The sequence below is a fragment of the Schistocerca nitens genome, chromosome 4, assembly GCF_023898315.1.
Source record: "Schistocerca nitens isolate TAMUIC-IGC-003100 chromosome 4, iqSchNite1.1, whole genome shotgun sequence".
Lineage (NCBI taxonomy): Eukaryota > Metazoa > Arthropoda > Insecta > Orthoptera > Acrididae > Schistocerca > Schistocerca nitens.
The window spans coordinates 285812496-285831404 of NC_064617.1; the positions used below are offsets into that span (position 1 = coordinate 285812496).

At 46.9% G+C, this 18909-nt stretch overlaps 1 protein-coding gene and 1 non-coding gene across 4 annotated transcripts in view; one reads left to right on the forward strand and one right to left on the reverse strand.

The window, feature by feature from the left end:
• Positions 1-18909, forward strand: part of LOC126251885 (collagen alpha-1(XVIII) chain-like) — a 733026-nt gene that overhangs the window by 177505 nt on the left and 536612 nt on the right. The window lies entirely within an intron of this gene.
• Trnas-gga (transfer RNA serine (anticodon GGA)) lies at positions 7255-7329 on the reverse strand. Its single transcript has one exon. It is a non-coding gene; the product is annotated as a tRNA-Ser (tRNA).

Genomic DNA, 18909 nt, shown 5'->3' on the forward strand with positions numbered 1-18909 from the left:
GCTTCATGGAGACGGTTGCGAATGGTCCTCGCCGATACCCCAGGAGCAACAGTGTCCCTAATTTGCTGGGAAGTGGCGGTGCGGTCCCCTACGGCACTGCGTAGGATCCTACGGTCTTGGCGTGCATCCGTGCGTCGCTGCGGTCCGGTCCCAGGTCGACGGGCACGTGCACCTTCCGCCGACCACTGGCGACAACATCGATGTACTGTGGAGACCTCACGCCCCACGTGTTGAGCAATTCGGCGGTACGTCCACCCGGCCTCCCGCATGCCCACTATACGCCCTCGCTCAAAGTCCGTCAACTGCACATACGGTTCACGTCCATGCTGTCGCGGCATGCTACCAGTGTTAAAGACTGCGATGGAGCTCCGTATGCCACGGCAAACTGGCTGACACTGACGGCGGCGGTGCACAAATGCTGCGCAGCTAGCGCCATTCGACGGCCAACACCGCGGTTCCTGGTGTGTCCGCTGTGCCGTGTGTGTGATCATTGCTTGTACAGCCCTCTCGCAGTGTCCGGAGCAAGTATGGTGGGTCTGACACACCGGTGTCAATGTGTCCTTTTTTCCATTTCCAGGAGTGTAGTTTACAAATAGACATTAAAACAATTTAAAAGTACTTTGATTGGTTTCTTGTTTTGTGCAGTTATTTGCTCGTTCTTTGGGTCAATTCTAGCGTCAGATTCCACCCGTCATCATTAATCAGTGACCTCATATCTAAGGCAAAGACGCTACGTAGAAGCTGTCTTTGAAAACAACTGACTATATTCGTAAACAAACGAATGTAACATACGATGAAATTATAATCACAATTCCCTGATTAATTACTTAGACACGGATTATATCGAAAAGAACAGCAAAAAGAGAAATACATGTCTGGAATATATTATTATCGTAATTAACGCGAGCAAGAAAAGCGCAGAGAACCTGTAAATCCATTACCGTATAGCGCATGTTGAACTCGTAGTAATGTGAGATAGCGTTAATTTCTAACAATAATTATTGAATCAAACGGAACTACGGCGGGACAGAGGAGGTTTTGGGCAGAGATAACGGGAAAATGAAATGTAGCATGAAATGTAGAGAAACGGCACAGAAATCCTGAAAGAAAAGCCAGTACACAAATAACAAAAATTCACAAAAAGTGACAAATATTGGAATCGGTAACTAGAATTCAGCTACACACGTATATCAGTTCTAGTTATTGATTCCAGCCACACCACGACTCGTTATTTAGACCGTTTTTGCAATAAGTGCGTGCACTACAGTGTTTTAGGATTTCTGCATATTCGTATTACTCTATTCACTACTATGAAAAAAAAAAAAACATGGAATCAGTACCTACAATATCTGTTATGCTTTTGCAGTAGTTCAGAGGTCGAAAGAACTCCAGAAAATCTACAAAAACCGAATCCAACTACTTACTGCAAACATGTCAAAAACTATGAACCATCGAACGGTTGGAATCGGAAACTAGGTCAGTTATCGTGCGCTACATTCCCTTGTATACGAATATCATCCGCTGCTTTCAAAGATTGCCTCTATGTAGCAACCTTTTCTCTGGTGCTCAAAGCCGACGAGTGGAATCGGACAGCAGAATTTATCGCATTCTCATCGTAGGCTGCGCTACGTGTGTATTTACTTACGCAGCTGATCAGATTATCTCGTTGCTGCGATCGTTTTGGCCGTATGTCCAGAATGATGATACTTGTTCGTCTTTTCTTTTCCATTCCTTACTGCAGTCAGGCCCTTGTAACACTTTTTTCTTTTTTTTCAGCCAAATTCTTTCGGATTTTTTTTTTCACTTTTCATTCTCCACTCCTAAGGGTAGACCGCTATTCGAGCTCTTATCCGTTGCAGACTCATTGTCTTTTCGGCCAAATGTCATTCGAGCTGGTAGTGGCGCAGAGGAAGTCGCAGTAGCGAACTTTGGGAAACCAAACGAGTTAATGAGTGGGTCAGAAGAGTCATCTTCCCAATTTGTGAGAGTATCGTGGGTTTTTGCAGGTGTTCACCCTTCTTAACCAAATATCCCAACAGGTTGGGAATGGGGAAGAGAATCCCTGTCGGGAGTCTTGGGGAGGCGGTTTTCAGTCTCGGTATTCGCCTCATGTCTAAGGGAAGCCTCCCGAAAACCTTGATCGGAACGAGTGATTAGAATATTTTAATTTATTCGATCTGAATTACTGGCCTTGGAACTTTACCAGAAAAAAACGAGAAGCTAAAAAAGGTAGTGATATCAGAACAAAAAGTTTGATGAGTCCTGTCGTGAAAATATTTGTAAAAACTATTCACAAAAGAATCCATAAAGTTTGTGAAGAACAAATGGCACCTACATAGATTCGCCTCAGAAATGCCGTTAGCTCTCGAGACTGCCTGTTCTGGATTAAAAACTTATTCCAAAAGTGCAGAGATGTGAACTGTGACGTCTATGCCCGCTTCATTGATTATCAAAAGGCTTTCAATAGAGTACTACACTACAAGACGGCGAAGGTGTTGAAAACAGTACGATGCATGGCTAAGACCTCCGGATCATAATTAATCTATACAGGAATGAATATGCTGTTGTAAGAGATGAACATGAGAACTCTGACATAGTAAACCCGTCGGCATACGGGACGCTTTAGCTAACGTTGCGTTACGTTCTACAAGTTTCGTGTCGTCACTTCCTGTATTTCATGTTAAGGAGCCATTTTGTCACATGACACACAAAATAAGTTCTGTGATATTTCGGCAAAGTGTCACGTAAAATAGAACCAATAGGTACCGAGAACACTACATACGTCACAAGCAGAAAGTCGAGGTCCACGAGAAAGACAGGTCGCGGAGCATGCGTCACGAAGGTAGTCCTGAACTCGTTCGCTCGCTCAGCTCGGCAGACAAAAAACGTTTCTAAACCTGTTAACTCGCAGCTGGGCGTGTAAATACTAAAGAGAATTGCATCTTCAACTGGAATCTGCTGTTATGAAGTCTTACTGATCAACAGTACTACAACAAAATTTAATTTAAGCTCAGTACTCGATATAAATGGTATAACGGCTTTTTTGTAGCACTTAGTCTCTTCGCCGACCGGAGTGGCCGAGCGGTTCTAGGCGCTTCAGTCCGAAACCGCGCGACCGCTACGGTCACAGGTTCGAATCCTGCCTCGGGCATGGATGTGTGTGTTGTCCGTAGGTTAGTTAGGTTTAAGTAGTTCTAAGTCCTAGGGGACTGATGACTTCAGATGTTAAGTACCATAGTGCTCAGAGCCATGTTTGAACTTAGTCTCTTCTGCCTAACAGTCCTCATTTCGTACATGAAGTGGTGCCTTGTGCAACTGATAATCGTTTTGGTATCAATTTAATTTTTTTGTACCCCAGTAAAGCCGTAACAAATTATAAGTAGGCCTATGGACTTCCGATCATTGTAGGACTAATAACAGTAAGATTCCATAAGAGCGGATTCCAGTAGAAGATGCAATCCTCGTTTGTACGTAGACACCTAGTTACGAGTTAACAGCTGTAGAAACGTAGTTTATATGCTGAGTTGGGCGAGCGAGCGAACGCAGGACTACCTTCGTGACGTACGCACCGCGGCATGTCTTTCTCGTTGGCCTCGCAGGAAGTTTGAGGCCCGCACAAAGCAAGACGCCATATTGTACTTGTCGTGTAAGTAGAAGCCCATATTCGGTGGGTTTTACGTTATACGTTACACCCCATGAATATATGCTGTTTCTAAGCACCAGCACATTGAATGCCGAGAAAGGAAATCATTATTGGTATGATTTGTTGTAATAAAACGAAGAGAAACGTTACATTAGTGAGTAAAGAATTTTCATAAGTAGTTATTATCGCGTTATAACTCGTGTGTTATCAGAGTTAAGTCGTTTCAAGGCAATGGCACATTGAATATTCTCGAAAAACGGGCCGTTCTCATTAGGATTTGTTGTAATTAAATATAAATTAATAACATTTCAGCGATTAAAGACTACAGAAGACTACAAGACAAAATACAGTGTCACCCATTAAGAAGCAACATCGTGGCGTAATTCACAATGTTACGGACGAGAGGTTAGTTCAGAACAGTGTTTTTTTTTTTTTTTCTCCACCTTCGCATTTTACAAGATGTCGTAGGACTTTATTACGAAATTAACGTAATAGTGTCTGTAGTACTTGAGGTTACATAAATATAAGTGCGTTCCCTGCCAGGAGTGAGCATGTTTGACTTAGTGAACTTTTATGATCTGATGCCTTACTAACTGGACATGTATCTTTCTTTTTTGTCTTATTAGATACTCACGGATATTGAAATTTTTAGTTATGTATACCACAAAGATAATAATATGACTAGCATATGGATAGGGGATGTGTGTGCTGAGGGGCGGGGGTGTTCGTTTTAGTAGAGCTGAAGTAGGGATTTTATGCGCGTCCATACAGTTTGAGAGCCAGATAAAGCCAACAACTGCCGCTGGAGGGAGCTGAGAGCACGAAATCACGTTAAACAGCTTGTCCCATGTGCCGACAGCTCTGTGTCTCGTCACGTGGGATATCCCATCTGTGTGCACGACAACCCCCTCAGCTGCCTCATCGTATGTGCCAACGGCTTAAGGTTATACTAAGGAATGAAACAGGGCTGTATGTTCTCGCCACTGATATTTAATCTTCATTTAGAAAGTGTCTTCAAAGAAGCCCTTCAAAATGTCGAAGAAGTAGTCGTCTTTAATTGAGAGAAGCTGAACAATATCCGCTACGCTGATGGTACTGTGTTATGTTACTGATAGTTTGATGGCTCTGAGCACTATGGGACTTAACATCTGAGGTCATCAGTCCCCTATAACTTAGAACTGCTTAAACCTAACTAACCTAAGGACATCACTCACATCCATGTCCGAGGCAGGATTCGAACCTGCGACCCTAGCGGTCGCACGGTTCCGGACTCAAGCGCCTAGAGCCGCTCGGCCACACCGGCCGGCACTGATAGTTAAGATAGTCTTCAACATCTTGTACCCCGAATCAGTGAAAGACTGAACGTTATGGTCTAGAAATCTACGTCAGTAAAACAAATCTATGGTCACTGGCAAGAAAGGCGTACCGAACTATCGTTTAGACATTACTGATAAACTCATTGAATAAGTAAACAAACACACAAATCTTGGGAACTAAAATTAATAAGAAACGGTAAAAAAGTGGTTCAAATAGCTCTGAGCACTATGCGACTTAACGTCTGAGGTCATCAGTCCCCTAGAACTTAGAACTGCTTAAACCCAACTAACCTAAGGGCATCACACACATCCATGCCCGAGGCAGGATTCGAACCTGCGACCGTAGCGGTCGCACGGTTCCGGACTCAAGCGCCTAGAGCCGCTCGGCCACACCGGCCGGCACTGATAGTTAAGATAGTCTTCAACATCTTGTACCCCGAATCAGTGAAAGACTGAACGTTATGGTCTAGAAATCTACGTCAGTAAAACAAATCTATGGTCACTGGCAAGAAAGGCGTACCGAACTATCGTTTAGACATTACTGATAAACTCATTGAATAAGTAAACAAACGCACAAATCTTGGGAACTAAAATTAATAAGAAACGGTAAAAAAGTGGTTCAAATGGCTCTGAGCACTATGCGACTTAACATCTGAGGTCATCAGTCGCCTAGAACTTAGAACTAATTAAACCTAACTAACCTAAGGACATCACTCACATCCATGCCCGAGGCAGGATTCGAACCTGCGACCGTAGCGGGCGCTCGGCTCCAGACTGTAGCGCCTAGAACCGCACGGCCACTTCCTGCCGGCTAAGCAACGGTACAATTCTCTAGAAATTAATGTCCGTATTGAGAAAGCTGAAGTCGACTCTTATAAAATGACGAAGGTATCCAACAGCCATCACCTCGCAGTCGAAGCAAAATTAAGATTTCGACGTTGCTTCATATTTCCCATCCTTTTCTTGGGAGCTGAAACCTGAACTTTGACTGAGAAGATAGGCCACCGATTTGAGGCATTTGTGAGGTGACTGTATAGGAGCAAGCTGAGAATGGCATGGACAGATAAATTACTAACAACGGCATTCTCCGCAAAAGAAACGAAGAAAGAATTCTTTATTTTGACTGTAGGGAATGTCCGCGAATGCTTCATAACTAGAGGAAACTGGTGAAAGCAGTGGCACAAAAATGTAAAAGAAATACAACAGCAAGTGTAATGTTTTTGGCTTGGTAGTGGATCTACATTGTTAGGTAAATGTACTTATTTACGTAAAATGTATGAGTCGAGTATTGGACCTGGGAGTGAGTGTCGGCTCGGGTGTTTACCCGCGCACTTGAAGCCCATCAGAAAGTGCTCTGCTGTTCTAACGACCAGACAACTTGCATTTGAACCTATTCGGAATTCCACAGCGTATATGACAGTCGAAAAAATCGCTATGGTTTTTGTTTATCGTAAGTCACTGGGTGTTTATGAGAACGGCAACGGGAGGCCAATAGCAATAATATCGTTCGCTACGGTCGCAGGTTCGAATCCTGCCTCGGGCATGGATGTTTGTGATGTCCTTAGGTTAGTTAGGTTTAACTAGTTCTAAGTTCTAGGGGACTAATGACCTCAGCAGTTGAGTCCCATAGTGCTCAGAGCCATTTGAACCAAGCCAATAATATCGTTACTAGGTAGTATTTTGTGTCCATTTTCTTCCGCTGAGTAGACTGCATCACTGACCTGTGACTTTAGTAGTTTCCAAGACAGGAGATAGGCTGATAGGACATATCCTGAGGCATCGACTGATAGTAATACGATAATGAAGAGAAATGAGATAAAAATTATAAACGAAAGTGTATCCTCATATTGGACAATATTTGTAAATATTTACTTTTTATACATTCGTCTATTTATTCTTTCACCTCATGGCTGTAACTCTATAGACCTCAAGCCAGTGGAAGGGGAGGTAAATTCCTCTGGCGAGCGTTTATACACTCAGGTAAAAAAGTCGTTGGCTGCCTCGTAACATCTTGTCAGCCCTTCTTTTGCCAGGCATAGTGCTGCAACTCGAGGTGGCACGGATTTAACAAGTCGTTGGAAGTCCACTTTAGAAATAATGAGACATGCTGCCGCTACAGACATCCGTAATTGCAGAAGTGTTGCCGGTGCAGCATTTTGTGCACGAACTAACGCCTCGATTATGTCCCATAAGTGGTCGATGGCATTCATGGCGGGTGATCTGGGAGGCCAAATCATTCGCTCGAATTGTCCCGAATGTTCTTCAAGTTGAAACTTCCTGGCAGATTAAAACTTTGTGCCCGACCGAGACTCGAACTCGGGACCTTTGCCTTTCCCGGGCAAGTGCTCTACCAACTGAGCTACCGAAGCACGACTCACGGCCGGTACTCACAGCTTTACTTCTGCCAGTACCTCGTCTCCTACCTTCCAAACTTTACAGAAGCGCACACTCCGCTGCAGAGTGAAAATCTCATTCTGGAAACATCCCGCAGGCTGTGGCTAAGCCATGTCTCCGCAATATCCTTTCTTTCAGGAGTGCTAGTTCTGCATGGTTCGCAGGAGAGCTTCTGTAAAGTTTGGAAGGTAGGAGACGAGGTACTGGCAGAAGTAAAGCTGTGAGTACCGGGCGTGAGTCGTGCTTCGGTAGCTCAGTTGGTAGAGCACTTGCCCGCGAAAGGCAAAGGTCCCGAGTTCGAGTCTCGGTCGGGCACACAGTTTTAATCTGCCAGGAAGTTTCATATCAGCGCACACTCCGCTGCAGAGTGAAAATCTCATTCTGTTCTTCAAGTTAATCGCGAATTATTTTGGCTCAGTGCCATAAAGTATTTTCATGCATAAAAATTCCATCGTTGTCTGGGAAAATGAAATCCACGAACGGCTGCGAATGGTCTCCAAGTAGCCGGACATATCCGTTTCCAATCAACGATCGGTTCTATTGGCTCAGAGGATCCGTTCCATTCCATTGAAGAGCCATCACCCGCTTGCATAGTGCTTTGTTGACAACCTGGATCCACGGCTTCGTGGGGTTCGCACCACACTCGAACCCTACCAACTGAAATTGGAACTCATCTGACCGGGCCACGGTCTTCCATTCCTCTAGGGTCCAACCGATATGGTCAGGAGCCGAGGAGAGGCGCTGCAGGCGATGTCGTGCTGTTAGCCAAGGCACTCGCATCGGCCGTCTGCTGTCATAGCTCATCAACGCTACATTTCGCCGCCCTCTGCTAAGAGATACGTACGTTCGTCGTCTGTCCCTCGTTGATTTCTGCGTTTATTTCACGCAGTGTTGCTTGTCCGTTAGCAGTGACAACTTTACGCAAACGCATTGGTCTCGGCCATTAAATGAACGCCGTCGACCATTGTGTTGCCATGGTGAGACGTAATGCCTTAAATCTAGTATTTTTTTATCTTATGGGACTTAACTGCTAAGGTCATCAGTCCCTAAGGTTACACACTACTTAACCTAAATTATGATAAGGACAAACACACACACCCATGCCCGCGGGAGGACTCGAACCTCCGCCGGGACCATAAATCTAGTATCCTCAGCATAGTCTTGACATAGTGGATCGCGAAATATTGAACTCCCTAACGATTTCCGAAACTGAATTTCCATGAGTCTACTCCAACTACGGTTCCGCATGCAAAGTCTGTTAATTCCCATCGTACGTCCGTAATCACGTCGGTAACCTTTTCACGTGAATCTCTGGGCACAAGTGACAGCTCCGCCAACGCACTGCTATTTTATACATTGTGTACGCGATACTACCATGACTTTTGTCACCTCAGTGTATATACCTTGTTGTAGCGTTTAAACTGCGATCATTTGTTATCAGTATGCGAACGTCGTTGTTGCTGGTCGTGCAAAGAGAGCGGATTGGTTGTGTGCGAGAGATAATCAGCAAGTATTTAACACACTGTTATGGCAGCCCACGTTACTTTTATTGAACGCTGCACTACACATCAGAGTAACAAAGAAACATGACATTCTTTTTCTACATATTCACCAAGTCTCAGTAAACAGAACTCGGAACATTCTACCAACTGTTCACTTCCTCGATGATAGAAACCCGCTCCTTTGTCAGGGAACCATTCGAGATCTGCTACGAAGACGTCCTAAAAATTAGAATATCTCTTTTCCGCCAGATGCTCTTACATTTTACCGAAAAGGTGGAAATCACACGTTACAAGATCTGGAATTCCCGATTGGCATCACACTAGTCTCTGCCGTCTTGATCAAATTTTTGGCACCATTTCACTACGACTAACACGACATTGTATTTGGTCCGTATACCAACAGAATTCCACGGTGAATAGTGTGCAATTTAGGTGTATCGCCCGCAATAATCGTTCTGTCCCACGTACTTTAAGTGTTGAGTTCGTTTCCAGTTGCCCTTCAACTTCACTCGCACACTGTGATGCATTCTTTATCCGTACCGCAGGAAAGCTCTGTTTGCAGGAAAACGGGAGCATATGCTCTCTTCTGACAATATGCCCCTCTTGTCGCGCGGTGGCCTTAGCTTTCGACAACATGTTTAACTTACTTTCTGAAGTCCGTACGTATATCGTAATATGCTAATTAACCGTTTCCTGAGGCTAAAGTTGGAGTCAGAAATGTGTGAAAGCTTAACTAAACAGGTAGAATGGAAGGAAAGATATTTGTTTACCACGGTTAAGTATAAAATTTTAGTGTAAAATTTCGGGCAATAATCGTAGCACATAGTAGAATTGCGCTGATGAGTTTAGAGAGTTAATTTATCTATCTTAAGGATTGGTGGTAGCGCTTTTGCAGTAATCGTGGCGTTGGCATACAACCGTCATTTCGCTGTCAGTATTCAACCTTTCATACACATGCACTTAGAAAAGCACAAAATAGTACTGAAACAAAATAAAATAAAGATGATCGGTACAAAGTCCTAGTGTTACTTGATATTCTCCTACCCACTAAAAGGAACTGAAATGGATTTGGAGGTGCTGCACGTAACACAGGAAGGAAAGAAACATGACACACTTGAATTGGAAATATCAACTGACCGAGATAGATTTTGATAATGACATTAATGAGCAACCGGGAGAGAGCGGTAATAGGTTCGTCGGCGGCTTTACAGATCTTTTTTGAGATTAACAGTGGTACGATACATACGAGCAGTTTGCGTAGATAACTACCGGCTAAGTTGTTTTCATGGCCCTTGTGATATCTTTGGAATACAGTGGAACTGCTGGTGACTCATTACAGCCAGTTGGAGCCGTGTATGGGAAGGCAGCTGGTGTGACGTTAACAAGAGTACCGTGCGAAATTCCTCTCACCGATTTGATTCGTAATGACAGGGTTTTTGCGTGGCATGACTACAGCTTATGTAAAGACACAACTCTCAATCGTTTTCGAGAAAATCGAGTTTGAGCATTTTGCGCTTGTTTACAAGCTTTGCATGGAGGCTAGTAGTCAATAAGACCGCAGCCAAGCGAGTAAATCCTTAGGTCTGTAGATCGAAATTGCTTCCGGTACCCTTTCTTTTTTATTTCATTCCAACGTAATTCTAACAACAGATATTCGTTCGACGCCGCGAAATCGTGTGATGATTGAACTCAAGTTTCTTTTCAGTAGACACACTGAAAAAAGCAACCACACGCAAACATTCGGCGTTCGTTGCAAGTGCTGTATGTCGCAATAAGTATTATTTCCCACGTTTCTATGATCTCTGTTTCCTCATGAGGTACGAGACTCGTGAGGTCTTTTTACAGACTAGGTTGATACGCTCTTCCCATTTAGAATGGCATCAATATGTATTCCTAAGAGTTTGACACATTTATTATCTACTTTCTTAGACAGTCTTAACACAAGCTATTGGGCTTTGTGTGAATTACAATCAAGTTTATTGGCTGGAAACCAATTTAAATCGGAGTCAGAGATTCTTGCGTAATCTTATGAAAAGTTGTGATGTCGTGACACAGAGTAAGTAAAGTTGTTTCATCAGGACAGGAGATAACCGACTGTGATACAAAATAGGACAGGTCATTGACAGCCACAATGAGTAAGGGACCAAGGACAGAGCCCTATGGAACCTTTTGTGTTCTCCCATTTAGCTATCCTGCCGCCGCCTAATTCCTTCGTGCTTGTGTTGTATGTACGGCTGTGCGACCACTGGCGACGTTCCAGCCTGGGCGGCGTGTCGCTTTTGTTTCTCCTGCAGCCGTCCGTCTCTGCCAGCGGCGAGCATTTCGTGTTTCTCGGCTTGGGTGACAGGAGGGGACACGAGGGAAGGGAGGGAAAGAGAGAAAGAGAAAGGGAGAGAGACAGAGGGAGGGAGAGAGGGCAGGAACGGTCTGTCCTGACAGCTGGGCGCCGCGCCAGCCGGTGCAGCGGCTGCACGCCAGACGGCGGCGTGGGTGGCGGCGTACCGCGCAGCGCGTATCGCGCGCTCACAGCCGCCGTGAATGGAGGCGGGCAGCGCCACCCGCGCCACCCGCGCCACGCACAGCGCAGCCACTGTGCGGGCCGCTGATGCAGCGCGCTATCGCCTGGCCTTCCTGCCGCCCGCGCTCATTCATTTGTTTCCTCTCGTCTCGACACTACTTCCGGGCCCGACCCGCCACTGTACTACTTTCTTCCCGCTCTTCTCAGATATGCTCGTAACCTCCGGCCGGGGTGGCCGAGCGGTTCTAGGCGCTACAGTCTGGAACCGCGCGACCGCTACGGTCGCAGGTTCGGATCCTGCTTCGAGCATGGATGTGTGTGATGTCCTTAGGTTAGTTAGGTTTAAGTAGTTCTACCTTCTAGGGGACTGATGACCATCGAAGTTAAGTCCCATAGTTGTCACAGCCATTCGTAATCTCCTGCTAGCTGACAACCCAGCATTTCTCGGGTATTTATTTAGCCAATTTTGTATTAGAAACGAAAACAAAAAATTTGGCCAGTCGGGAGTAGTACTTACGCACTGACAGTTCCGTTCAAACATAATTACACTACTGGCCATTAAAATTGCTACACCAAGGAGAAATGCAGATGATAAACGGGTATTCATTGGACAAATATATTATACTAGAACTGACTTGTGATTACATTTTACGCAATTTGGGTGCATAGATCCTGAGAAATCAGTACCCAGACCAACCACCTCTGGCTGTAATAACGGCCTTGATACGCCTGGGCATTGAGTCATAACAGAGCTTGGATGGCGTGTACAGGTACAGCTGCCCATGCAGCTTCAACACGATACCACAGTTCATCAAGAGTAGTCACTGGCGTATTGTGACGAGCCAGTTGCTCGGTCACCATTCACCAGACGTTTTCAGTTGGTGAGAGATCTGGAGAATGTGCTGGCCAGGGCAGCAGTCGAACATTTTCTGTATCCAGAAAGACCCGTACAGGACCTGCAACATGCGGTCGTGCATTATCCTGCTGAAATATAGGGTTTCGCAAGGATCGAATGAAGGGTAGAGCCACGGGTCGTAACACATTTGAAATGTAACGTCCACTGTTCAAAGTGCCGACAATGCGAACAAGAGGTGACCGAGACGTGTAACCAATGGCACCCCATACAATCACGCCGAGTGTTACGCCAGTATGGCGATGGCGAATACACGCTTCCAATGTGCGTTCACCGCGATGTCGCCAAATACGGATGCGACCATCAAGATGCTGTATACAGAACCGGGATTCATCCGAAAAAATGACGTTTTGCCATTCGTGCACCCAGTTTCGTCGTTGAGTACACCATCGCAAGCGCTCCTGTCTGTGATGCAGCGTCAAGGGTAACCGCAGCCATAGTCTCCGAACTGATAGTCCATGCTGCTGCAAACGTCGTCGAACTGTTCGTTCAGATGGTTGTTGTCTTGCAAACGTCCCCATCTGTTGACTCAGGGATCGAGACGTGGCTGCACGATCCGTTACAGCCATGCCTGTCATCTAAGAGGCCGTTGGGATCCAGCACGGCGTTCCGTATTACCCTCCTGAACCCACCGATTCCATATTCTGCTAACAGCCATTGGATCTCGACCAACGCGAGGAGCAATGTCGCGATACGATAAACCGCAATCGCGATAGGCTACAATCCGACCTGTATCAAAGTCGGAAACGTGATGGTACACGTTTCTCCTCCATACACGAGGCATCACAACGTTTCACCAGGCAACGCCGGTCAACTACTGTTTGTGTATGATACATCGGTTGGAAACTTTCCTCATGTCAGCACGTTGTAGGTGTCGCCACCGGCGCCAACCTTGTGTGAATGCTCTGAAAAGCTAATTATTTGCATATCACAGCATCTTCTTCCTGTCGGTTAAATTTCGCGTCTGCAGCACGTCATCTTCGTGGTGTAGTAATTTTAATGGCCAGTAGTGTATGTTTATTGACAGTTCATTCAGTCCGAGAATCGAGAATATCGACATTTTTGGTTGTTTTCGACACTGATAATGGCTTAATATCGGTTCCATGGATTTCAAGATTTTCGAGAATGTTTTAATATCAATAATATAAATGTAACATAGTAATGGAGGCCACCAATATTATAGTAATCAGTAGATGTCAATTGATTCTAGCTGGTTCGCAATGGTAAAAGTCAAATACCAGGCAAGGAATGACTTTATTGCTCATATGATGCGTTTCGGAATTTATCCAACCTCAAATATCCAGAAGCGACGAGTGCACGCTGATACGGCGTTTCAACTTGTATTCGCAGACTATTCCGAAACACGTCATACTAGTAATAAAGTCATTCCTTGCCTGATGTTTGACTTTTACCATAGCAACCCACCCAAATGACCGCGAGGGGAAGCCGCGTGGTCTATGGGGCCTTGCCACGGTTCGTGCGGCTCCCCACGTCGGAGATTCGAGTCCTTCCTCGGACATGTGTGTGTGTTGTCCCTAGCGTAAGTTAGTTTAAGTTGGATCAAATAGTGTGCAAACCTAGGGACCGATGACCTCAGCAGTTTGCTCCCATAGGAACTTACCAAAAATTCCCAAATTTCCACTCAGCTGAAAGCCCAACTACTAATTGTTTTAATTTCAAGTTTGACGTCGGAAAACAAAAACTTTGAACTTTGTGTTCCGCCTTACGGCAGGTCTTGTCATGAGGGAAGCCTCGTCAGAGAGGTCCACCGCATGAGGATCTAGGTAAGTGATTCCAGTGGTGGTTACCCGTTGCCTTCCACTGGCGATGATGAAATGAGAATGAAGACAACACAACACCCAGTCCCTAAGCGGAGAAAAATCTCCGACCCAGCCGGGAATCGAAGCCGGGCCCCTCGGCATGACAGACCGCCGAGCTGACCACTTTTTTTTTTGTACGCTTATATGAAACTTCCTGGCAGATTAAAACTGTGTGCTGGACCGAGACTCGAACTCGGGACCTTTGCCTTTCGCGGGCAAGCGCTCTACCCACTTTTTTTTTTTTTTTCGAACCTGCAATCTTCGGATCCGAAGTCCGACGCCTTATCCATTTTTTTTATATGAAGGAAGGTAGGAGAAACAGAAACCTTTATTATTCACAAATAAACATATTGCGTCCTGACACATGATAACTGTCCTGGAAGGAACCTCGCTGCCGTCCTACCATGCAGCATGAAATAACAACAAAATCAAAATGGGGCCACCTCCGGCACCCTAAAGAAAAATATGTATGGATATGAAAACAAAATGTGAAGTACATCTATTTGCTAACTGTTCAAGCGTGAGTTTTTCGTAGGTCGCATACTCGCATAGTGTTCTTAGTCGATCACACTACTTGGTCGGTTTCACAACGAAAGCACCGCCGCTCATCTTTGCGCACTCGGCACACCCCAAGTATATGGCGGGTCCGCAAAAACCGTTACTAGGAAATTGGCATACCAATCCTTGTACTTTTGTAGCCGTAATAGTTTTGTGTGTCCATCTTGCAAGTATTGCCAGTAATCCAGGACGTTCAGTAAGTTCGTACGTGTGTCTCTATAGATGTAATGGACCGTCATACCTGTGATCCACGCCACTGCGTTCGTCTTATGACGCGGAAAATACGTTTCCTCTGGAAAAAATACTATGTCAGAACAGACTGCTGTATAGATAGTGCGCCTCATGAACGCTATTATCTTTCTTGCGAGAGTCCAGACAGCCAATGCCTCGCCGCAGACCAGCCGATGGTCGTCCGTATCCAGCACGCCGCATTGCTGACACAAGGGCGAATCCGCCAAATGTATTGCGTACTTTTTATCATTTGTAGGGTATTTTCGGTTGACGACAATGCACCATGTTGATCTGACTGATGTCGGTAGGTGAGGGTGGTGGACCGTGCGCCACACCACGTGCCAATTAAAAGCTGGATGTTTGCGTTCCACCCTATTCCGGGCGATCTGTCGAAGAAGCAGATGGTACACGTCCTTCGATGTACGCTGTCGAACGTAACTGTGTTCCACGATGAACGTGCGCACATACGTTAAAGGAGGCGATATAATGGCCGACACTGACTGGAGGAAGATGCGATATTGGTACGAGTTCTTCGATGATCGTCCCCGTAAGCGAGTGATTCCTGTTGCGCCACCGTTTGAGCATAGTATTAATATACATGGCACGCGCCTACTCGTGCACGTTCACTAAACCAACGCCCCCCTCTCGCGCTGGGAGGGTAAGCGTGTTGTACTGTACCTTAAAGAGTTGTCCCAGGCACACATAGTACCCAAAAGCCGCCTGAATCCTCATAGCCATCGTGCGCGTCAAGGGGAGAAGGTGTGTCAGGTGGCACATCATGGGCGCGAGATAAAGGTTGACGAGTAACACTCGCTGCAGCATATCCATCGATCGTAGGGCGTTTAGTCGTACTGCCGTGCGGACTCTGAGTAACAATCTTCGGTAGTTGTCCGCAGCCGTTCTCGCTGTCTCGTTGTGAAAGGTGATACCCAAACAGCGGAGGGTTTCCACCGCAGGTAAGGGTCCTTCCGATCCTGGTTCTAGTCCACGCCCCACATGCATGAATTGTGATTTTCGGTAGTTGACCACACTTCCAGCTGCCATCCCATACGTCTGTAGCCAATCCAGTGCTGTTTGAGTCTCCCTCTCATTCCGTACGAGGAACACAATATCATCCGCGTATGCTCTGCATTTGAATGATAAATGCCGCAGGGATATCCCGGTAAGACGGCGGCGAAGGCCTGCGAGGCACGGTTCCAAGGCGATCGCATAAAGGAAGATCGACGAGGGGCAACCCTGTCTCACTGATCTTAACATCTTAAAATACTCAGTTCTCCCTCCGTTGACCACCATCGCTGATCTGGCGCCGTGCAACAGCCGCATCACAGCAGTGGTCAGCAATGGCGAGACACCCATCCTGTTCATCACCGCCGCGAGGTACACATGATCCACGCGATCAAAAGCATGATCGAAATCTACTGCAACCATCGCCCCCCGGAGGCGGCATGAAGCCGCGAGGGCGACGACGTCACGATAGTCTCCCAAGGCTGTGTGGATATTACTGATGCCGCCAAGACAAGTCTGATCGGCATGTATTCGATTCTCCAACGACTTTTTGATACGACTTCCCAGGATGCGCATGAAGATCTTGTAGTCACTATTAAGGAGGGTCAAGGGGCGATAATCACTAGGCCGTTTGCCACCACGGGGCTTCGGTATCGGTATCATGGGCCATTCCGTGAATTGAATGTGAACCGGTATTTCTTGCCGCAGAAGCTCATTAAACATACAAAGCCACATCGGTGTCATAATGGTCACAAAGGCACGGTAAAATTCCAACGGGAATCCGTCTGGACCTGGGGACTTGTTGCAAGCACCTCGTGTAATCGCTTCCTCCAGCTCTTCACACGTTATTTCAGATAACCCGTCCGCTTCCCCGTTCACACTCGTCGCGTCTGGGATCTGTTCCAGGACGTTTCCTAGCTCCCTCTGACCCTCCCCGTTGTTCGCATAGAATCTGCTAAAATGATCCGTGAACGCCTGTACTATGCCCCTTTGTTTTGTAAAACGACGGCCATCGCCGAGATCGATCTCATGTATTAAATTCCTGCGTCTTCTTCGTCTTTCCTTTATCACATAATGAATCGAGGGAACCTCGTTGGGCAGGAAATCCTGCGACCTCGCGCGTATCATCGTACCTGCCATCCTCTGCGTCGCAAGTTGTACCAACTTCGCCTTAACTCGGTGGACGGCAGTCTGGCGTTCTGGTGAAGGTGGTTGAGCTAACAGTTCCCGGAGAGTCGTAAAGCAAAACTCAGTGGTCGTGCGCTGCCATTGAGAAACTTCCTTCCCGTAACCTATTAACGTCCTCCGTAAAGCTGGCTTCGCGCACTCGATCCACCACTGCAGGACAGAACCGAAAGAATTTCGTCGACGGAGGCAGCCATGCCACGCGTCCTCCACCATGCGTCGGCATTCTGCATCTCGCAGGTGGGAGACGTTCATCTTCCAATTAACCCTCCGTCTCCGTACCTGCTGTCTATCAAGGTTAACCGTACAAATATATAGCTCGTGGTCTGTAAACGCTGTCGGCCATATTTCCGCGTCCACCGTCGACATTGCTAACGCCCTTGAAACGTAGATCCGGTCCAAACGGCCCGCGGAGTGCCTAGTAAAAAATGTATATCCTGGTTGGTTGAGATACTTCAGGTCCCATGTATCGACTAATTCCATCCCATTGACCAGCTCCCTAAGTTCTTGGCTAGTAGTATAGTTAGGTTGTTGGTCCTTTCTGTCGAGCACACAATTAAAATCTCCGCCGAGTATGCAACCATCGTATCGTCCCTGGAACAACGGTGTAACCTCATGGGCGTAAAAATCTGCTCTGTCCCTTCTCTTATCCGAGCCCGACGGCGCGTATATGTTGATGAAACGTATTCCACCTATGGTCACGGCCGTACCACGGGCAGAAGGCAAATACTCTACTTCGTCTGCACGTATCCCTTCCTTTAATAGCTGTGCCAACGCCTCTCTCGTCACACGGGGAACAGTAAATGTCGTAACCGTAAAAGTCCGAGGGGGGAAGTACCCGAACTTCTTGTAATAGTGCTATGTCTAAATCCGCAGCCTTTATCATGTCACTGAGCATCTTGATTTTTACCGGCGTCCCAATGCTATTGATGTTAACAGACCGTATCCGATAAGCTTGTTGCATGGCGGTCAACGTAGATAGGGTACTGTACGGTCGCTAATTTTGCCGTACATAGGCTGCTGTCGGACTAACGTCCCCCGCCGTCCCCTCATGTGGTCTGCACTCTGCCGGTGCACTCTGCCGGTCTGACACCGGGAGAGTGCGTGGAAGCAGTTCCTCCGGCATCATCTGTTCCCCACGGGGGTGGCTCTTCTGACCAGTCCCCTAGTGTCCCATCGTTGTCGTGCGGTGCAGGCGCCGTAGCCTCCTCAGTAGCCTGTTGCCGTCTATCGAGCTCCTTCGCTGTGTCTGGAGCATCGTCAGCGGTAGGTCGTGCCGCCGTCCCGCTGGCCACCGTTGCATCCACGCTAGGCAGTTCTGCTGTATCCATGGTCGTCTGTTCTGTACCCGTAAACGTCTCAGAATTGTCTGCTAGATCAGAGTGGTCGTTCTCCACCGTGAGGCGGCGCTTCTTCCGGCGTTTTGGTGATCGCCGTTTTCGTTGCCGGGCCTCGGAATCAGAGGTCAGCATGGTCTACAGTTGTTCGTGGGGGACGTCGGAATCGTGCGCCGTCATATTATCGACGTCTCCAACTGCCTTATCTGAAGGGGCCGCAAGCGGAACCGAAGAGAGGGCTTCCTGTGACTGCTGCAGGCGGTCCAGCGCAACGTCGACTTTCTGTGGCTCGCCACGATCCGCCGCTGTCTGTGTGTTCTGGTGCGCGTCTGTCTCGCGTCCCACGTCATCGCGTAATGCGGCGACGTAAGTCATGGGGAGCACAGTCGGATGCGGCGTGAGGGGTGGATCATTCCGTGGCAGCTGTAATAACCTTCGTTGAGCACACTCAGAACGTATGTGTCCCTCCTTCCCACATCCAGAGCAC